The following is a 22,617-nucleotide window of genomic DNA, read 5'->3' as shown; positions in this document are numbered from 1 at the left end:
TCTGGGAGGCTGAGGTTGTAATGCAGAAAGATCGCCATCAGAGCACTTCATTTTTGAACCAAGCTTCTCACTATGACAATGTACTGGCGGACACATAAGATCCAGGCCTTTCACGACCACAACCATGTTGGCACTGGCCATTAATAACATTCATGCTTCATCGTCCTGTCATTGCTGTGGATGTTGGTATTGAACATCTGTCAGCACAGACATGAGAGGCTGTTTCTCATTTCATATACAGTATCACTAAGCATAACTAATTATTAAAGTTCTGAGTGGAAAAAATGATGTATATTCTTCGATAAACAAGATAAATAATGCAATTTTTTGTATAAGTACCTTGTATACCCATGGATTCTAGTCTTTGTTCCAGTTATTTTATTCAAACAGGGTTTAACTTTAAACAACAAAAGTAAGGTATTCAATACAATATACAAAATGTATTATTTATTCATTCTGTCCAAAATGATACAGAAACCAACACTAACAGTAACCATGGAATTGGCTGAATACCAAATATTCCAGTTGATTAAATTTTCCTCCCTCATACTGAATTTTGCTATAAGTTCATTATTATTTCACCCACTCTATTTTGATTCCAGTCTACAGTTAATTCATACAGTATGCCATTTATTTATATAGCGGTGGAACAAATTAAGAGATGAAAGAGCTTTTAGACTTTTATTCCTAGAACTATGAATAAACTACCCTGGCATTTCTTAATTCAAATGTAAATATATCAAAATATGACTTTTGTTATTATGTATTGCACAGTGAAGTTGAAACAGATTACTCAGCAACAAGTAAAAATAGCTGAATGTGAAACGGTTTATAATATGATTAAATAAGTGCAACACTCCAGGAACTTCTTCTTCTCCTATTTGACATTGTCGGCTTGGCAGTCCTAATTGACTTCAAGAACGATTGCCATGTCTAATGACTCAGCATGGTGGCTGCTTAAGTAAAGTAAGTATTTGTGTGTGTGTGTTTGAGTGGGAGGTTATTAGAGTGAAAAGAATATGCACCCATAAATAGAAGGAAAAACAATAAATCAATATATATTGATGTACAGCCTTGACAAAATGCTATTCAGGTGCACTCAGTCTGTTAAGAAGCTACTGTAGCTGATGGCAATCATTGATCACACTCAGTGATTTGAGATGAAAAATTAAGATAAATACAGACCAAGACAGAGAACCTTCTAATGGGACTTTGTTATAGTAGGAGAGAAACAAGGTTTAAATTAACAATACAGTTGTAATTATTTTTCATCCTTATCTCCTGCAACTTCATGCATGACCAGACCAAATCGTTGTTGTTTCTTTGAGCATATGTGCAAAACATTTACTGCCAACATTTTCTTCAGTTAGGTATTCCTCTGCATGTCCCTACTAAAACATGGAGACAAAGAGGGGAAGAGAAAGTGGAAGGTAGACTATTGTTGTGTGTTATGTGTAACTTATTTGGAATGCTGCTTTGTCACTCTTCAACCCGCTCAAACCGGTGATATTTTCTAGTGAGCTGCCATATGTGTTGAAATGTGTGTCTAACAAATTCATATAGAAAAATCTCAATCAAACTAAAATCAAATTAGGCAAAGAGTGCTTATTTTAAAGATGGCTCTGAATTAGTCATCAAATCGGTTTCTGTACTTTTACCTTTGTAATATCTTCATCTTGTGATTTGGGCCCAATCACGGAATTTACGAGTTATATTTAAATCAGGAGAGACTAGTTGCATATATGCGACAGTTTCATACAGCAAAAAAGTACATTAGGATAACAGCTGAACTGATTTAGAGGTGCACTGATTAAAAGTTAGGTCTTCCTTAAAGAATTTACGCCAAGCTACATATGTCATAAATATGTTTGAATTACAGTAATTCCCAATACTGTGACCTCACATCATCTGTAAACACAGCACAAAAGCAAGTTGCCTTATTTGTTTTAATTCTAACCGGTCTTGTTTTTCAAGATTATTTTGGGGGCTTTTCCACCTTTAATTTTTAACTTGACACTTAAGTGAGAAATGGGAGAGAGGGGGGGAAGACATGCAGGAAAATGTCACAAGTCGGACCCAAACCCCAGACCTCTGCGTCGAGGTATAAACCTCTAAAGTACATGTGCGCCTGCTATACCACTGGGCCAACCTGGCCATGCAGACATTTAGACTAAATACAGCAGTTTTTTCCACATTTGTTGATCTTCTGATAACAGCTTTTGTAAGGGAAGATATATATGCTGGACATTATTTCCACTGATGCTCGGAGAGGGACTTTCAGTAGAATATTTCAGATGATCCACAGATGTACGGAGAGAGGGATGAGCTTCACACTAACAGATGATGACTGGCTGCTGTCAGGGTTACAAGGTTGCTAATTTATCTTCGTAGACAACGTCAGACATGCACACTCACGCACAAGCCATTTTCATCATCATTATCTCAGCTCAGGCCAGCATTAAGACAGGCACAAATACCCATTTCAACTGCTATTACTGTTTTGTTCAGTTTTCACTTATTTTTGTTTTGTGAAATTTTGCACCTTTATACTTTAAGGCACCTAAGACTACAGATATTGGTTCAGCATCTATCACAGTTATGACTATTCCTGGCACTTTTCTGAATTGCAGTGACAGTTTGGTCTTAAATCGTGGCCCCTGGCTGAAGAATTATAATTGTTAGCTTGGGGCTCTGCGGTGGCAACTCAAGGCTGAAGCCTGGCCTTGGTGCTAAGCAGCACTCTTCTGTACATGTCGCCGTGGCATTACCATTGTGATGGGTTGTTTTGTGTAAAGACAGGTTGTGACACCTATTTTTCAACCTGGAATACTTTGACCCGTTCCAGCCTTATTCTGTATATAGAAAAAAAGTATTTTGTGCTGCCAGATTTTTCTTTTCAAGCCTCTACTATCCACATTAATACATACATAAAAAATAAAAAAAATCTCAAAAAGACATCATTTCATTACATATATCACATGAAAACAATCTAAAGAAACAGTAGACCTTCCTCCCAAGTGGTGTCCAAGTTAATAGGATTGTATGTCTGTTTTATTGAGCATAATAATTCTCCTAAATCCAGAGATTGTATCTGACAGACTTTAGGAAATTTCCTGTCAATAATAATGGCAACTTTCTATCTCTTTGGCAAGGTTATAGGTATTGGGGTATGCTCTTGAAAAGGCAGTTGAGAATACAGATGACTTCTTCTCTCTCTGTCAACCTGAGCCTGTGATTAATACTGACTATAGCTGAGCCTGGCTATGGAGGATAATGTGCTGGACACTGTTTCATCTTCGAATGACATATTAGGAGCTATAGTTAGTGTTAGTTGTTGGTGTTCAGGGGCCGAGACAGCACATGAATGTTGGTTGTGCATACTAAAAATCAGTTTTATAAAGGGGTGAGAAAGAAAGAGAGGTAAGAGACATTTAGGCATCTTATTCTATAGATTTCATAAAAGGCACAGTGGTTTGCATGCTTGTGCAGCTATATCTCTACAATATGTATCTGTGATAGTGATACAGAATCAGGGTACAAACACATTGATTGTCCTGTAATATATGACTCCTCTGAGTTAAGCCATTGATTACCGTCTCAGCAGAAATGTGTGTCGAGGGATAAAATATTAATTAAACTTTATAATGGACCTCCTTCTATTCAAGCACTAAGTCATATTGCAGCCACAGGACATTATACAATGTCACACAGCTGATCAATAACAGCAAACAGCTGCTTGAGGGTGATTCAAATTGAGCCAAATGAGTGTTATCAAGAGGAATATTGTTACATTGGGAAAAAAAGTCTTGTTGAAGAATTACTGTTTTGAACAGTGATAAGTTACATTCCACCTAACAACAACTCTTTTTGTGGAAGTGACACATAAGAAATGTTCAAATCAACTGCTTCTGAATAGCTCGGACTGAACTGAACTGAACTTCAGTGTTAAGTGAGTGAAGTATTGCGTCACTAAATTTCCCTCTTGGTGAATTCCATTCCCCATGTCAGCAATGCAAACAAATTGACAGCTAAGCATCTCACATACCTTCAGCAAACTGCAAACAGCAGCATTTTTCTTTTTAACAGCGCTTAGACGGGGGAAGTTTTGATGTGGTGTATTGCTATGACACCAGTCACCTCACTCACTGACTGTGATGTCTCCTTGATGTTAATATCGACGACCTCCCACATCCTTTTTTCAAAAGATGCAAATACATTTAATTGTAATCACAGCTGTCTGCATGTCAGAAGGGAAGAAACGAGTGGCCTGCAACTCAAGGTTGTCCAATTTAACAGCGGCCCAAGCCTCAAAGCTAAAGTGATGAAGATTAGAAACAGGTTGGATGAATTATTCAGATCAAGAGTAATCCTGGCCCCAGGTGACAAGGAAGGTGGACTGTACATCAATCATGTGTCTGTCCGATGATTCACGATGTTGGAGATAGCGGTTTGTTGGTGGTGTTTATGGAAAGTAGCCACATATTAAATGTGTAGAGGTGGGAGGAAGGAATAATTGACATGACACTCATGCGATAGGACCTCATCCTCCTCCACTTCCTCCTCTCTGAAGCAAAGAGATTTATAATGCAGTGATTCACAGATGTTTACAGGTCTGCCATAATGCACTTACTTTGCAGGAGACAGCCTTCCCCTCAAGGCTTTGCAGTCCAGAGACAACGAAACATATTTGCCATTGATATGAACCTGTGAAAACAGTGAATGTGCTCTGTTGTCCCTGAGAGAATGCGGTGCACCCACAGAAAGTACAAAGTGTTTCAGAAGGAGATAACTTTATGTATCTGTTTATTAGTCCTTAATGTCATTTCAGGACACTTTGATAATGTCAATTTGACAAACTTCAAGTTGATGGAAAACTTTGGGTTCATAAACAACAACAACTCAAGCAACAACTCCATGAATCCTTTGACCTCGTGCTCTGTCATTAACAATGCTCACAGATGTGTTTTATTATATGAGCGTGTCCTCTACAATACCAACAGTACAGTGCCTTTAATTTGAGGAGTATTTTTTGCCAAGTGAACATCCGCTGACATCCTGTCCTTGTTTGAGATGCAAAATAAATCAGTTATTGATTAACAGTACAAGATGTATTGTGCAGGCTAATGTTTCGTGCTCTGTTTAAAGCGCAAAGTCCATTTAATAAAAGCTATTACATCTTCCATGCCCGACAAATATGGTATTCAGAATATTGGCAAAACTGTTCAGTGTTGACTGGAGCCATAAAAATCAACTGGGAAATATAATTTGGCCGTATGACTGGAAAATACAACCTTTTTAATAGCCCAGAATATTCCAAGGAAGAGAGAACAGACAAGATTTAATTGGATCTATTTCAAAAAATTACTTTGATAATTAAGAGCAAATTTGCATGAAGACCTCAATCAGGATAAAGTCAAATTAGCCGTAGGTAATTTGTACTTCTCAAAGAAAAGGTAGACAGTATTAACTGTCATCACAACCTTAGTCAGTGATTACTGGTGTAACAATAAGATTTTATTAGTGGTTGATTTTTTTTAAATAAAGTGTACAACACTGTTTTCCTTTTGCCCTCACTATGGATCTATACACACTTCCAATAAAGCTTCATGACACTAGTTGGCCTTTGAAGTCTTTGCTGGAAGCAATTGTGACACTGCAAAAATAGCAGTGGACAACAAATTTGATGATATTGATTACAAATCCGACAAAAAAAATCGAGATTCCATTTAGCAAGACCTCATTATAGACATCATGTGACACAATATATAATATTGTATATTGTTGTACAAATCTGAACTGTAGTTCAAGAAACAATCACCCTAAATTAAAATTGTGGACAATACAGACTGTATAGTGCACAATATGGTAAATTGTTATTCATCAACTGTAAAAAGTAATAAGCTCTCCATTGGGCAGATCCACAGTTGGCTCATGTGTAATATACTTAACCCCCAATTTCCAGAGGATGCGTAACGGCTGCGGATCGGCTCCGCTGCGTGACGGCTCTGTGCTCCGCCGTCCGTCAATATCCACCAGGTCAGGTGGGCTTTAATGGAAACCTAATGATTCCAACGTCATTACGCATCCTGTGGTAATTGGGGGTTAATGTATACTGGACTAAGGCTGGGCAATATGTCAATATAGAGACTTCAAACGATTTTAAAAATGTCTATCGTCAAAAAGGTCAATTGTAACTGTGTTATGTCAATATTTACGTCATTAGGACAAGGCTTTATGTTCTGGTCCTTACATTGGCTAACCATGTGGTTTTTTCATTTAGTCTTTGTATTAATTGAATTACCAGAAAACATTCAATTTGTGATTTATACAGTACATTGATATTGAAATATGCAACTATATTGTGATAGAAGATTTTGGCTATATCACCCGCCCTATACTGGACAGTATAGTAGAGATCTTGACACTATACAGCAATTCAACATCAAATCACTATCAATTTAATTCAATACATCATTGCTTTTCTTATGGGGTTAGGTATAACTACTATTGCTTTTCAATGATAGATATCATTGATCAGCCAAGAACCAAAGAGCTTGTGTCATTAAAGGAGGCATAGGCTTCACAGAGGAGGTTCACTGATCAAAGTAAAACATGGACTCAGGTTTTAAAGGCTACAAATGTGTTTTCCAGCATGTTATATTGGATTTTAAGATGGCAGTGCATTTCAAAGTATTGCTGTCTTTGAAAATCAATTTGTGAAGTCTGTTTACCAGCCTTTGCAGTGTGACATGTATGGTGAAGAAACATTTGGTTCAAGTGTTAAAGTTACTATATCAATGTTAGCTTACTTAGAAAATTAATACATACTTTTATTTTTGTCCTTTGACAAACAGTAATTTATTCCAATTTCTATTCGGAAATAAGTTTTGTTACAGAATAATGTAATCCTAAACTAGGACACAGTTGATGAGATAATGACCCTTGGCCAGCTTCAAATGTATTTAATTTATGGTTTGCATTATTATACCATGTTGCACTGGCAAACAGAGATACTGAGAAAACACATTTTAATTTCAGCTTCTGATTAATATTTTATTTTTTCTACGCAGTGTTCCATATTTACATACCCACAGACGGTAGAAAAGACACCTAGCTAATGAGAAACCGTGCCATTCTCCATCTCCGCTGCTTCAGGTCAGGTTTAGATTGGCAGTAGGAGTATTACTAGATAACATACATTCTGTGACTTTCCTTTTCTTTCCAATTCTATTTTTTTTTCCACCAACATCATTACTTCATTATCACTGACCTGTCTTTTAAACGGCAGAGGAGTTTATTCCAGCTGGGTCAGTTAAGTTTGTCAAGGTCACCAGCCCAAAAGTTCCAAACGCTTCGCCCACCACAATGCTGTTGGAGCCCGGTGGCTCAGACCTTGCTGCCGGCCTGTTGTTGTCTCCCTCTCTTGTGACAATCAACAAAGGCGTGGCTTATGTACCTGTGATTAATGTGGGAGCCACTGGAGCTACTGATCACTCGAAGTAGGTGTTGGGAATGTTGCATGTTGTTAAGGGAATAGAGGAAGAGCAGTTGTGTTTTAAGAAAGGCAGTGAGTAGGTGGCACAGGTAACAATAGTAAGCGCTCAGGCTGCAGAGGGCTTCCCCCCCCCGTCACCATCTCAAACACTACTTCAGCTCTAGAATGGCAAGGACTTCACCTTTACAAGTAAAACAGCAGTTACTGTGGAGGTATAATCCCATCTTTGCTAAACACAAGGGAGATCTAGGGTGCAATAATGACATTTTATATGAGATACCACTCATTGATGAGGTCCCCGTCCGTCAAAAGGTATAGATGGATTCCCCCAGCACAGTGGAAAGCAGTAAAAGATCATATTCAACAGCTCCTGGATAGTAAAGTGATAAGGGAGAGCAAAGGGTGTGTGTTGACTATTGACTGCTGAACGCCAAAACGAGAAAGAATGCCTATCCATTGTCCTGGATTGAAGAGATACCCTTGCTGGTGCTAAATGGTTCTCCTCACTTGACCTGGCAAGTGGCTACAATCAAGTCCCTGTACCTGAAGGAGAAAAAGCCAAGACAACCATATGTACACCTTTTTGAGTTTGAGAGAATGCCTTTCGACTTATGTAATGCTCCTGTGACGTTTCAGTAGAACAAGGAAAGGATATTTGGTGATCAGAGTCTCCAGTCAGTTTTGCTGTATTTGGATGATGTCATTGTCTTCTCTTCTTCTATTGAGCAGCATTTACAGAGGCTGGAGATGGTCCTTAGCAGGCTACAACAGAAGGGTTTAAAAGCCAAACTGAGCAAATATCTTCAGGAGGGAAGTGCAGTATCGGAGAGAGAGTGGCAACTGATCCGGAGAAGATCTCTACTGTAAAGAACAGGAAGATGGCCCCAGGATGTCACCAAGGTCAGATCCTTCCTTGGTTTCTGTAGCTATTACCGATGCTTTGTACCGGAGGATTCGCACAGATAGCCGCCCCCTTGCACCTACTTGTGCCTGATGTAATTAAAGTTGCCAAACAAGCTAGAATGAGGCCAGCAGGAGTACTGACAAGTATGGACTGAGGGGTGTGAGCGAAGCTTCAGTGGCCTTAAGACAATGCTTAAAAGTGCACCAATCTCGGCCTTTGCTGACTTCACCAAGCCATTTGTCTTGGAGGTTGATGCAAGCCATCAGGGGTTGGGGGCAGTCCTTTCACAAGAACAGCAGGGCAAGTTAAAGCCAGTTGCCAATGCGAGCAGTTTACTGAGAGGTTCTGAGAACCTCAAGCTGGGCGCCACTGAACAACAATGGGCAGCCCAACTAGCGGCTTTTGATTTCACTGTGGATTATCGACCAGGAAGTAATACTGACTCTGTCAGCAGACTAGGGAGACTCCAGCCATCCAGCATAATCCAGAGGAATCTTAGGGTGGTGACACAGCAGCAAACTGCAGTTTTTCCAAATCAATCCGGGGCTAAACTGGTAACCCTGCAGAGAGCTGACACAACTCTAAAAGTTTTCATTGTTTTCTGGAGAGTAGCAAAGTAGTAAACAAGGAACAGCGGTCGCAACTCTCAAAGACAGTCCAGTGTCTACTTAGGCAGTGGGACTTCATCCTGGAGAAGGGTGGCCTACTCTATAGATGTGTAACTGCCCCACATGGGGAGCCGTATATTCAACTGCCCTTGCCTACATGCCTCTGTCAAGAACAGTTAACCAGCCTTCATGACCAGCATGGGCACCAAGGGGTGCGATGGTCCACTGACCTGGCGAGAAAAATATGTTACTGGCCAGGGATGGGAGCAGAAATAGAAAAGGACTAACAAAACTGCCAGCGTTGTGTGCTGTCCAAGGCTGTACAGCTGAAGGTGAATACCTACCAGTATGCTCTCATGGCCAGTCAGCCGCTGGGAGTACTCACCATTGACAGTTTGGAGAGAGAATGTGTCATGACAGACGTTTTTTAAAAGTACACCCAGGCCGTGCTAACTAAGGACCAAAGTGCTGTTACTGTAGTGAAGATCCCGGTTGACAGTTGGTCCAACCGGTTCAAGGTGCCCAAAAAGATACACTCTGACCAGGGGAGAAATTTTGAACATACTATACAAGATTCAGAAATTCAGGACCACACCATACCACACCCAAGGAAACGGCCAGTGTGAGAGATAAAACAGGACCTGCTCAGATCTCTTCCCCCTAAGACGAAGCGAGTGTGGCCAAAATACATCTCTCGTCTGGTGTGGGCAAATAACACCTCAACTCATCGTTCAACTGGTCATTCCAAATAGCTCCTTCTGTTCGGGGTATCAACCCAGCTTCCGGTGGGCTTTATCTTGGGGGAAGAAGCATCTGAAGAAACAACCAGCTCTTGGGATGAGTGGATTCAGCAGCTCAAGGAACAGCTTCAGTTGGCACAAACTCTGTCCCACAGAAATCTGAAAGAAGCAGCAGAGTATTGCCAGCAACACCCTAATCAATATGCATCTGACCCTGGCTTCGTAGAGAGACAGTTGTCTACTTAAAGGACCATCACTGCCAAGGCCGTCGTAAAATGTAGGACCTATGGTCTCCAATCCTTTACAAGGTGGTTGGTGTGCTAACAAAACCTGGTGGGCCATATACCACCACACAGGCTGATGGTAACGATAATGTGAGACGGGTAAGTTGGACTTAGCTAAGGGCAGCGCAGCTCAAAACCTGGTTTCTCCTAAGCAACCCATAGAGCCTAGTCCCCAAGACATCAACCCTGACTGTAGTGGAGATGAAGATATCCAGGCGTGGATAGGTAGAGAAGTCCTCAGCCTACTGCTGCATCCCACACAACGTCCTGAACCTCATCTTAAATGGAACATAGAGGACCAAAAGAGTGGACCATGGGGCAGTTGGAGAGTATGTTGCCATACCTACTAGCTGCCAGGAGATGTCGGGCCCTCTGCGTACAACCCGGGCTACTGCTGGGCAGAATCCAATCCCACACAACCCGCCATGGTCCACGGTGGTGGTAAGGGCTGCTGCTTCCCTGAGGTCTGTAGTTCTTGATTCCCAGTTTAGAGTTTAGTTGACCGCCGGGGCAACAACATTTTTTGGGGGGGATGAATGTGAGACACCAGCGGGTTTGGGCATTTAGTCGCATCACGTGGTCATGTGACCTGTTGCCAATCAGGAAGTGATAAAAACCTTACCAGTTTAAATCATTAGTCTCTTACCACTTGCTGAGTTCCAGTCGTGCAGGGTGATAGCCAGATGCAAGTTTTCGTCCTTCACAGAAGGAACTGAAGCAAATTGACGTTTACCACTAACGTGACTACTGAGCTGCTTTGGCTGTGGAGCTCCGGAAAACACAGCTTTTAAAATTCCCTTCCTGCATCAACTTTGCTATTGGAGTTTGTTGCATCCTTGCAAAGAGGACCAGTCCTGTCACCACGTTTCTATGGTTATTTTATCATTTTTGTTTCTTTATTTGCTTTGGTTGAAGCATTTCTGTGCTTGTATAACAAGTTGTTGGTTGAGAGATTGATTATAAAAGTTTTAACATATGTTGCTCTCCTCGCTCTGAATATCCACAGCTTGATTGTGTACAAGGCTGGGTGGGTAGCGACACACTGCCTACTTGTGGTGAGAATGCAACGGATGACACTATGTATGTAGATAGCCTCAACACTGTATTTTGTAGTGACTTACATGATATTTTAGTAAATCATGTAAACAAGTGTGTAGTGCATGCCCTTGTCGGTGTTGGGCCTGCTGTCTCCTCTCCAAACCTGTTTTTGTACAAAATGTTTAATTACAATTGTTCCTGTACCGGGGAGAATCAGAGTTGGTCACACGACACACTAATTAACCTATTAAGGGTTTAAAGGGTTCCTCTTGACCCTCAACAGGAGGTGGTGTTGTCAAGTCTAAAGGTGCTATGTGCTCCGGCACTACACGTAAATAGTTTAAAAACACAACACCTACACCTAAATTAACTTGCCAGTGTATCTACTAGTTTCTAGCTAAGAATGCTGCCTCATACATAGAGCAGGCTGGTCATTTGATAGTTTCCCAAGCATTACATTTCTTCACCCTTGTTTTGCATCTACAAGATATACGAGCTGCAAACAGCTGTACATAGAACGTTAACATTTATTGCACCATCAGTAATAAATGTTGCTAAAACATTGCTAAACATTGCAACTTAAGGACTTTTTGAATTGATGTGTGTGTAAAAGAGACAATACAAATATTGCTTTTTTTCTGAAGTTAAATTGGATTCCCATTCATAGCAAGCAATGGGAACTAGGAAGTAACCTCTAATCTCTTCGTTGACTCCTCAGCAGCAGAAACAGTTTGGGTGTTGAGGGAGTATACCACACCTTATTAGCAAAATTACTCTGCTTCCCACAATGGAAAGGCAGTAGTGTCCTGGACAGCAAAGTGGGTTTTAATGGTACCAACACTGAATCAGCGGGAGAGAGGGCACAGTGTGTTTGTGTATGCGAGTGTTGTTGACTGAGTGATAATGAAAGAAAGCAAATAAATCCCAACCTGAGATGAACTGTCTCTCTCCTATGTGTACCTGAGGTTAGAGCAAATGTGTTGTCATGCTGTTCAGGGAACAGCTTTTAAGATAACTGTGGAAATACATGATAAGATCTGTCATGAGATCCATTGTGTGTAGAGCCAAATATAGCAAGATCAAAATAGGGGACATGTTTACAATGGCTCTGGTGAGGCAGTTCATGACACATTTGAGACATGTTGGAAATGTTTTGCAAGCCCTCTGTAAACACAAACTATGTGTATCAGGCAAGAATACATCAGCATTCTTGCAATTCTACCCTAAGCTTCAACCAATCCAATACAAATGTACCACTGCTCAAACTGGACATTTTGAAAGATCTTGTGATGCAGCTTCAGATAATGATGACATGTGGCTTCAGTTGTTAAAGATGAATCTTGAGCACTTCCTATTCCAACAGACATTTTAACACCACTACATCTATGTCACTGTGCACTGTCCAGAGCTACAGAGTTTATTTCTATTGCATCAGTACATCTACTATGCACTGGTAGAGCTTAATGGCTGGCTAATGTGCAATGACCCCCATATATTACGTCTCTCAATGTGCTTGGCGATAAGATCAATATGGCTCACGTCACTGCACATAGCTCCAAACGGGTTCTCTCTGTTTGGATTTCAGTGTGCAATTACAAACTGTTTTTTATCTTAATTCACTTCACAAGCTCAAAAAAGCAACTTAATGGGTTATTAATCAGTGTTTCAATCTTGACAATATGACCATAGCTGTTATGCTATCACTTATAAAAGCCAATCAGAAAAGTATTTGCTGGTACAGAGTTCCAATCTGAACTGCAGTAACAAAGTATGGATAGATTACTGCAGTGGACTAATGCTCCTCTTCCAATCAGCTGGCTATCAACTCTGGCTTTTTTCATATGTACTGACAGTTGGACGGACCACACCAATGTGCTTTTCCACTACAGAGAGGAAATACAAAGTGGCATCTTCACTCACAGGGCACAGGAGAAATGTGAAATTACCCATACCACCTGCCCATGGTTTTTGCCACGCTTGCTTTCAAGATAATTAATTTCTGCAGACAGGCTCAATGAAGGGAGAGCCGCTTCACCACACTGCACAGCTGCAGCACTTCAGCAGCAGAAATATTTCTAAATAGGCTCATTTGGCACAGGTACTATAGGAAAGATCATTTTACCATACTGCAAAAATAGTCCAGAGTCCTCTTGTCGGAAGTAACCTAAATTAAAGTAAAAAGGTCAAACATATTTAGGAAAATGTTCTGTCCAATTATTGAATATTCACTGTGTATTCTTATTATCTACACTCATCTCTTTTCAGTCACAAGTGGTGATAGTACATGGTTCAGTAAAACACCAATCAGAGTAGAGATGATAAATACATCATGCTCTTAAATTGAGTAGCACATATTGCACACATTGTACATAATGTAGGCTATGAAAAACAACTACTATTCTACAGCTAGGCTAGCAGCTCTGTAAGGTTGTACTTGACACAGAATTTATTTGAGCTAAATCTTAACATCTGCTCACATCCTTAGAATGATAATGCTAGCATGCTGATGTTTAGCTGGTGGTATATAGTATCATACAATGTTTATTGGACCAGATAATGACACTAGATAACATAATCAGGGGACCATCAAACATATTACAGTATATCCTGAGGGGAACATGAATGTTGTACCAAATGTCATGGCAATCCATCCATTAGCAGTGGTTGAAGCAAGAAACCTTTGTGAGCCTGAAATGCTACACGGGAGAAAATGTGTACAATGTATCGAATTACATATTATATACACGTGAAACTGCACAATGCCTGAATTCATGCCTGAAAACTTTTAGCTCTCCATAACCTGTCGAGGCACAATAATCCTGTCAACAATTGTTGTGGTGCTAGATGAAAAGTTAGAGATCACCAAAGTCAGATTAATCCACAGGTCACCATGAATGTTTGAAGCAAATTTCATGACAAAATGTGTCTGAAAATATCGCTAAAACCCAAATATATAAACATCATGAGATCAAGTCATTAGAACTCTTCCTCTGGGCACCATACTTGTCTGTCATGGAAGCAAGCATGGCTAAAAAATACCTTTTCCCATGCTGTTGAAAAAACAGGAAGTAGGATGTGATGCGTTATGCAGAGTATAAACTAACAAAAATATGCAAACGCCCTACATCACTGCCAGTAAACATTGAGACCACAGTACACCACAATAAATATGCACTAGCGCCTCAGTTTGTCAGTCTGAGCACTGTCGTCAGCCTCCCAATACAGGTAAGACTCAGGCTCCAGAAGCCTGCTCAGTTATTCAATTTGTGAAACATATCACACAACCAAAAGACAGAAAAAGTTTTTTTTATTACACTGTTATGGGGCCCCAAGTTTTCATTTCTCAGTCGTGGGAGAAATTACCTCTCTGGGGTGTTGGGAAACGTCTCTATTGATGATGAACACTGGAGGCTATCAAAACTGTCAGTCACAAGCAAGACTTAAGGGCTAGAAACTCTATTAGTCATGCCCCCTGTGCCTCCTCACAGCAAAAGTACATCCTTCACTCTGTCAATGCTTTCCATCACCTTAATCTAGGCCTAATTAGCATGTAATAGGTCCATTTGTCACACTACAGAGGCATGGAGACTCTTGATAAACTGTAATTAATGGGATTAAAAATCAAGATCAGTTGGTTCTTTATGGTTAACATTTATTCTGAGATTTGATACATTGATCACTGTTTCGATCTTCAACTAGCATATTTATTTTAAAATAACATTATGGTGTGTTTCATTTTTGCATTTGTTTGGTAATGCATTTAAAATAATACTAGTTTGTTTAATAGTCCCCTATGGGGAAATTCCAATTTACACTCTGCGTATACACATTGCTAGTAATCACACACAGGCCTGAAGTACACACACATGCTCAGGTCCGATACATGCACTAATGGAGAGAGGTACGGGGGGTACGGTGCCTTGCTCAAGAGCACCTGGCAGTGCCCAGGAGGTGAAGTGGCATCTCTCCAGCCACCAATCCACACTCCGTATTTTTTGGTCCATATGGGGACTTGAACCGGTGACCCTCCGGTTCCCAACCCAACTTCCTACGGACTGAGCTACTGCCATCCGCGTCATTTGTCACTGGATAAACTTGTTTAGGAGTTTAGGAAAGTCACGTTACAGTATAAACTGTTAATGGTTGACTCCATGGCTTTATGTTTCTACTACATGAATGTATGTGTATGCAGATATGCAAAAAAAGACAATACCAGAATGAACTGGACTTCCTAGTATGTTTTGAGATCAAGTCTACAGCTGAACTGACAACACACTATACACACTTACACTGCAGTTGGTATTTAGATTTTTTGGGGTGAATAAACACACACTGCAAAAACAAACCACCGGTGATGTTTGTGTATTCAGCGTGAACAAACAAAGCAAATAGCCTCTAATGCAGTGCTTTATGGAGTTCTAGGGACTAAAACTCAAGATATCTAGACTTCTGCTTCTTATATTTTCACTTTTTTACATTTTACCTTTTTCTTATTTGTCTACTAAATTGCTAAATGACCTCTTTATACTTTATTCATACTACATGCAGTTTGGTAGATACCAACAAAACCTTAAAAGCTTTAGACCTGTGCAATGTTCATCACCTAACAAGAGGACTTTTTTTAAACTCTAGTCAAGATATGAATTAAATATTTTGCTCCATGATTTTTTTAGTTCTAGCAACACAGTTACTGTATCATAGCACTTTGCTATTGTTACATGGACTTTTTACAGTTTGACTCATTATGCATAAACCCTGCCTAGTGTAAACTCCAAGCACATAATTGTTTCTTCAGTACTTACTATAAAATAATAATTTGTCTTTGTACATTTACTTTATTTACAATACAATGTCTATTAGTGTATGTAGAATAATGTCTGAAAATGTAACTGGAAGAGCAGCAATCATCTGCATACAAAAGCAATAATTAGTTGGTCTACATTTGACAAGCCTCCTACTTTGTTTTGAGTTAATTTGTGAAATTGATTCGGACATATTTTAGAAATATAAAGCCAAATTAGATTGATGGTTTATATTTCATTCAAAGGCTTAACCTGTATCATAAATCTCAGTTTTATGGTGTTGTTAAAAATGTAAGGGAGTATTGTGAGACTGACAGGATCACTTATGACTACACCTTTAGACTTAGACAAATAAGTTGTAAAATTGGTGTCAAATGAGAAGTAGAGAAAGTATTTGCAGCAAACAATAAATCATGCTGGGTTCCTTAATTGACTTTCCCTTTAAGGGACTCAAATGTCCACTCACTTTCACTTACTGTGATGAGAATGAATTAGGGAATTGCATGGAGCTGCTGAGTGCTCCCTGAAAGACCTCTATAAAGTGTGTGACTAAGAACTGCATAGAAGAATTACAGGATCTTTAAAGAAGCCCCCATTTAAATCTGCAATATAAAGCCGCAAAGCCAGAAAAAGTATATTAAAGGAACTTGAGAACAGGTTTGTGAATTTGAGCATAGCTTTTTAGATGAGTGAATCGGTTTCACTGGTTCAAAAAGCAAAAGTGTAACAATTAAAAAATACAAAATCAAAACTGTCACCACCCGTTACCATATACTTCTGCTGCACACATTTGTTAGAATACTGTTGAATATATTCCAATTTCATGTAATTGCTGACTAATTTACTCATAATTTGAATTTACTGAATTGTCTGAAGTCTAACATTATTGTCTCGAAATGCCTTGTTTCATCCAACCATTTGATAAAGGAAGATACTGTAATTAGTTATTTTTCATAGAAGACCATAAAAAAGTTGTAAGAGAAGATTAAAGTTAAATGATAATATATTATCCAAATTGTTACATATTCATTTTCTGTTGATCCACTAACCAATTAATTGACAAATCATTTCACTTCTAATTTGTTTCTAACAATATGTTGTGTCTTTATCTTTAATGTTCCTGGTGTTCTGTGATCATTTATAATATTTGTAGATAGAATTAGTCAGAGAGTTGAAGTGTTTAACACTGAGAAAGACTGCATCACTTGAGAATTTGGGGAGATGCTCCTCCACCTCAAAAAAAAAAAAAAAGAAATCTTATCTTCTCTGTAGCAGACCTCACTCGCCTCTTTCATACGGTCATCATTCCTCAACATCCATTTGAATGCATTTTAAATCCTAGTGAATGAAACAGTAGACATAAAAGACTTTATATCTTTAAGACACGGGTAAATTAAATAAATTCCAAACCAGTTTTGAGTCATTGTAGTTTTTAAAGATAATTGTTAACAAGCTTATGGTCCTCTTACCCCATTGTTTGTGTATTTGACATTTTATAAACTAACCCAGTTCATACCCTTCAAAAAAATAAGCATATGTCCTATTTGCATATTTGGAACACTTTCTCTGACTTCCATTTAGGGCTCAAAGCAATAAAAATAATTGTAAACAGAAATGACACTGGAACAAAGAATGCCAACCTTGCCAAGTGTAGCACCAATCAGCCGTGAATTTAAACAACCCCTGCCAAAAGATATACCCTTGTTAGAACTCATTTACTCATCAATGTCCTTTTACTGTATCTATACTGGGTTTGTGACTTTTCATTTCTATTATCGAATATGTGGTGGTATCTGACACAGGCATTTATGTCAAATGTTAAATCATGAATGTCTGTAAAAAATGTCATGGCAATGCAATCCATCCAATATTTTGAGATATTTCAGTCTGGACCTATTAAACCACCTGACAGATTGACGTCCATAGAACCACGTTGCTAATGTGGCTAACATGCAGCAACATTTTGCAGACTACCTCTCTTATGGAAAATTGAGATAACAGTATTAAAAGTTATCCGCCCACAACATAGCATAAAAACACCACTTACAGAATAACAGAAATGACTGTTTTGTAAAATATAACTAATGAAATGCTATTTACCACACTAAAGCCTGTCAGAACCCTGAGAAGTGGGTCTCAGGCACGGATAGTCCAGCATGAGCCATTAGCGGCTACAATTTGCCAGTGTGGGAAATGTAAGTCCTGACTACAACCAAACCAAACTCTCACAATAACATTGAGCGTGTCTACATTACACCAAAAAAAAATACTGAGGCCCGATGTTGACACACTCACTTGTCCTTTATTTTTTTCATTATCTGTGAAATGTGAACCCAGTAGTCTCACAACATCCATCTTTCTAGTAGAAGTGCAGACTGTTGTGCAGTAATACTGTTATGCAGTTATGGACCAGTGCCTTGTCTTGTGCATGTATTGTCCACCAGCATTTAGCCATAATGAGAGCTAAATGAATTTGATATACAGAGATGGACGACAGTGTTTGACCCTGACTAAAACCATGCCATCAGCTTGTTTTGTAACTAAGAACAGTAATATGAGAGGAGCAAGACAGCATTGTACTGAACTGAGCCCTTGACCCAGAACAGTACACACAGAAAAATCTGCTGGTGACTATACTGTTTAGGAAATGTGTTGTATAACTGCCATCAACGGACAAGGGTATTGAGGAGGACCGTAGTTTGTAAGTGAAAAGAATAGTGCAGAGGAGTCGTCGTCCTTGGATATGAGAAATACATTTGTAAAAAAGCTTGTTTTGACAGACTTTTTTGTGCAGAATGCCAGCAACATAGAAAAACATCTAGGCAGCAAGAGTAAAAGGCTGACCTTGCAATTTTTGTGTACTTTTTGTAGCAGACCACTTGGCTTTACAATGATACAGTATATAATGTGTTGATTTAAGCGTGCAACCTTAACCTTCAACGAGACAGTTTCAAAGCAAACACTGCTCCTGTGCGGTGTTGAGCTGCAGCTGAGGCTTCATATGACAGCAAAACATGAATATATCGGGATCTTATCGCTGCTTTTTGCAGATGATGTGGTCCTGATGGCGTCACCGGTCTGTGACCTTCAGCACTCACTGGATCGGTTCGCAGCCGAGTGTGAAGCGGCTTGGATGAGGATCAGCGCCTCTAAATCTAAGGCCATGGTTCTCAGCAAGAAACCAATGGAGTGCTTTCTTTGGGTAGGGAACGAGTCCTTACCCCAAGTGAAGGAGTTTAAGTACCTTGAGGTCTTGTTCACGAGTGAGGGGACAATGGAGCGTGAGATTGGTCGGAGAATCGGAGCAGCGGGTGCAGTATTACATTCTGTTTATCGCACCGTTGTGACAAAAAGGGAGCTGAGCCAGAAGGCAAAGCTCTCGGTCTACTGGGCAACTTTCGTTCCTACCCTCACCTATGGTCATGAAGGCTGGGTCATGACCAAAAGAACGAGATTAAGGGTACAAGCGGCCGAAATGGGTTTCCTCAGGAGGGTGGCTGGCGTCTCCCTAAGAGATAGGGTGAGAAGCTCAGTCATCCGAGAGGAACTCAGAGTAGAGCCGCTGCTCCTTCGCGTCGAAAGGAGCCAGTTGAGGTGGTTCGGGCATCTGGTAAGGATGCCTCCTGGGCGCCTCCCTAGGGAGATGTTCAAGGCACGTCCAGCTGGAAGGAGGCCTCGGGGAAGACCCAGGACTAGGTGGAGAGATTATATCTCCAACCTGGCCTGGGAACGCCTCGGGATCCCACAGTCGGAGCTGGCTGATGTGGCTCGGGAAAGGGAAGTTTGGGGTCCCCTACTGGAGCTGCTGCCCCCGCGACCCGATACCGGATAAGCGGATGAAGATGGATGGATGGATGGATGAATAAATAAATATGATAAACAGTTATTTGTATTTCTACCTTAAGTAGTTTAATGAATCACTTCTTCTTCACATTTTGTGCACGTCAACAGGGAACTTTGCACTGGGTTGTCACTGACTGCCTTGATAGTAGCAGCTCCCGATGCTAACTGCTTGCTTCACTGCCGCATTGACAAACAAATAAACACTTAATGTATCTGACAGCTATAAAAGCTGCAGCAACTAAAATCCAATGTACCCAAACATGACATAAGAACAAGAATAATTAACAACGGCCAATACAATAGTCTTGAAGGGAGTAAACATTCAGCATAATCATGTTGAGCTGGAGGGTTCATTCTTGGCCTTGAAAACAGTTTGACAAAAAGAAATTATGACAATTACAAAACATCTTCACAAAAACTTTGTTTGTGTAAAGATATTTTTGTCAAACAACACAACCATGATTGTTAAAGCCTCAACAGTATTGGGACTAATATCAAATCTGTCCTGATGGTGACACTACAGGTACAAGGAGCCCATACTGTTGCAATGCATGAATGTCGTCAGCAAAATTAGCTACAATCCTTCTTATGACACATCTTGTGGGCACGTGGACATTCGGCCTGACGGTGGTCCCAAAGGGAAGGTCAGGTGGTCATTAAAATGAATAAAAATCATCCTTTGGGGACCATGACTATCCAAACAAACTTTTAGGGCCAACTTAGTTCCATTGGTTTGCATTGTTGGTTGTAACACAAAACACATTCACAATGTAAAATACATCCTAATGCAATATAACTACAACATTGCCTTTCAAGGCAATTTTCCAAGATGAGAATAACAATAACATTTGTGGAAAAAAAGTCTGAATCTACATCTGCGTCAAAATATTCTGTGTCCACCATGAATTGTGATTGATTCACCTGCTACAAACTTTATTTCAGCATATTCTCAATTGACGGTAAAACAAATGACATTTCATTGCTAAAGTTAATGTGCTTATTTACAATACAACCAGTATAAAATGTACTGATGTGGAAAAGCCAGTACAGTTACTTTTAGCCGATACATCACTATTACTGGCAGTGACTGTTTTATAATCCAGCAATGGGCTGCAGAGTTCAGGATACACACACACAACTTACATTATCAACATATAAAGGCTCTTTCGGTGTCGCCCATAAAACATATTTTAGTTGACAAACTAGACCTATTTCCTCCTCTTGTCTTCTTTTGAATTTGGTAGGCAACCGGCTAATAAACAACTAAATCAACTCAGTGGGGATTTCTCCCTAAACGAAGAGCAGGTAGAGGTGTCTGGACACAGCACCACCAGCCCATCTGCTCCTGTATACAGCAGTATTTAGGATTCTTGCAGGAAAGCTCCACTGGAATCCACAAGTAAGGAATTAAAGATGCATGAGTGACACTGTCTCATCATGAAACAATACAATATATATAAATGGCTGCATCAAGAAATTGCTCACATGTATTTGTTTAGACAATGCCTTACCAAATGTTGATTCATTTCATATTCAACAATCCTGGGAATAGGTCTTTCAACCTCGAGAGATCAAGTATTTAATTTAAATGCGACAGATGAATTTTATGAAATGCATTTGTGTGATGCTTTAGAGTAGACAGAGCTTTCTAGACAGGTAATGTCCATGTGTTAATGTGATCACTGAGCAAATTCAGCTGTTGTCAAATTTCATGAAATATTGTGTCACTAATGATTGTGCGAGAGTGTGTGTGTGTGTGTGTGTGTGTGTGTCCGCGCTTGGGAGTGTATTTGTGCAAAAGGGAGAGAGCAGGAAACACAAAGGACATGAGGAGCAAGAAGCCAAACCCCCCAGAAATTCCAGACCCAGTGTGCTTCTGGATAACAGCACCACAACATATTTACAGTACCCAAAATCAGTGTCAATGTTTGAACTGTACTACGAGTGTCCCAGTGTGTGGTAAATCCAGAGCAGCACCACCATTTAATCCTCTGCTCGGTGCTTGGCTGCTCATTGGAGCAGACTATTATTTCCTAAAGCATTACACGTGCCATAGCCCCTTTTTAAAGTCAATGTAACATTGTAAATTAAATTTGAACTCGGGTGCACCTTTTCCTGGAAATATTATACGAACACATTAGAGCCCAGTGAGTTTGTATGTAATGTGTGGAAATCCCATTAATGTAGGCAGACTGACGAGAGCCTGAAGGACAGCCTGGTTCCCTCAGAGCTATCTTGAGTGCATACGGCACTGGTGTGAACTGAATGCCAACGGCAGGTAGCGGAGCAGTGCGTCTGTTTGAAAACCAACATCAAGAAAGGATAAATGAAAGGTTGAATGAGTGTGATTATTATGTCTGCTCTTTCTAACCAAATGCCAATGATGAAAAGACATACCAAACACTGTGGTAGAGGGAAAAAAAAGGTAATCTCAAACTTTCATTACTTCTTTTTGCTGAAACTTGAAGCATTCGGATGGATCAGCACCCAAAGACCTTCTGCACCCCTAGAATCCCAGTGTTTAATTTGGCACACAAGACTGGCTTGATATTTGTGACCCTGACCCTCGCTATTTCTTGACATGCTTCTTTTGGCTGCCCGGTTTTGATTAAGAGTCCCTGCTTGGATAAGGACACAGCTGGGGTCTTGATTCTCACTTTCCTTCTGCTGACCTCCCTCCATCACTAACCAGAGAGGCCCAGAGCAAAAAAAGATGCAATGGATACAAGTGGGAAACACCTCGGCAACACTTTCCTGTTATCCGTCTTGTTGTGGTTTTAGAAACCTCTCATAAATTACAAACCATTTTCATTCCATCTAAATCAATTCATTTCAGATAAGAATTTATACCTTCAATAAAGTTTTAAGACACTAATTACCATTACATTCTCAAAACCAGTCCG

The sequence above is a fragment of the Etheostoma cragini genome, chromosome 18 (assembly GCF_013103735.1).
Source record: "Etheostoma cragini isolate CJK2018 chromosome 18, CSU_Ecrag_1.0, whole genome shotgun sequence".
NCBI lineage: Eukaryota > Metazoa > Chordata > Actinopteri > Perciformes > Percidae > Etheostoma > Etheostoma cragini.
This window is presented reverse-complemented; position numbering follows the sequence as displayed.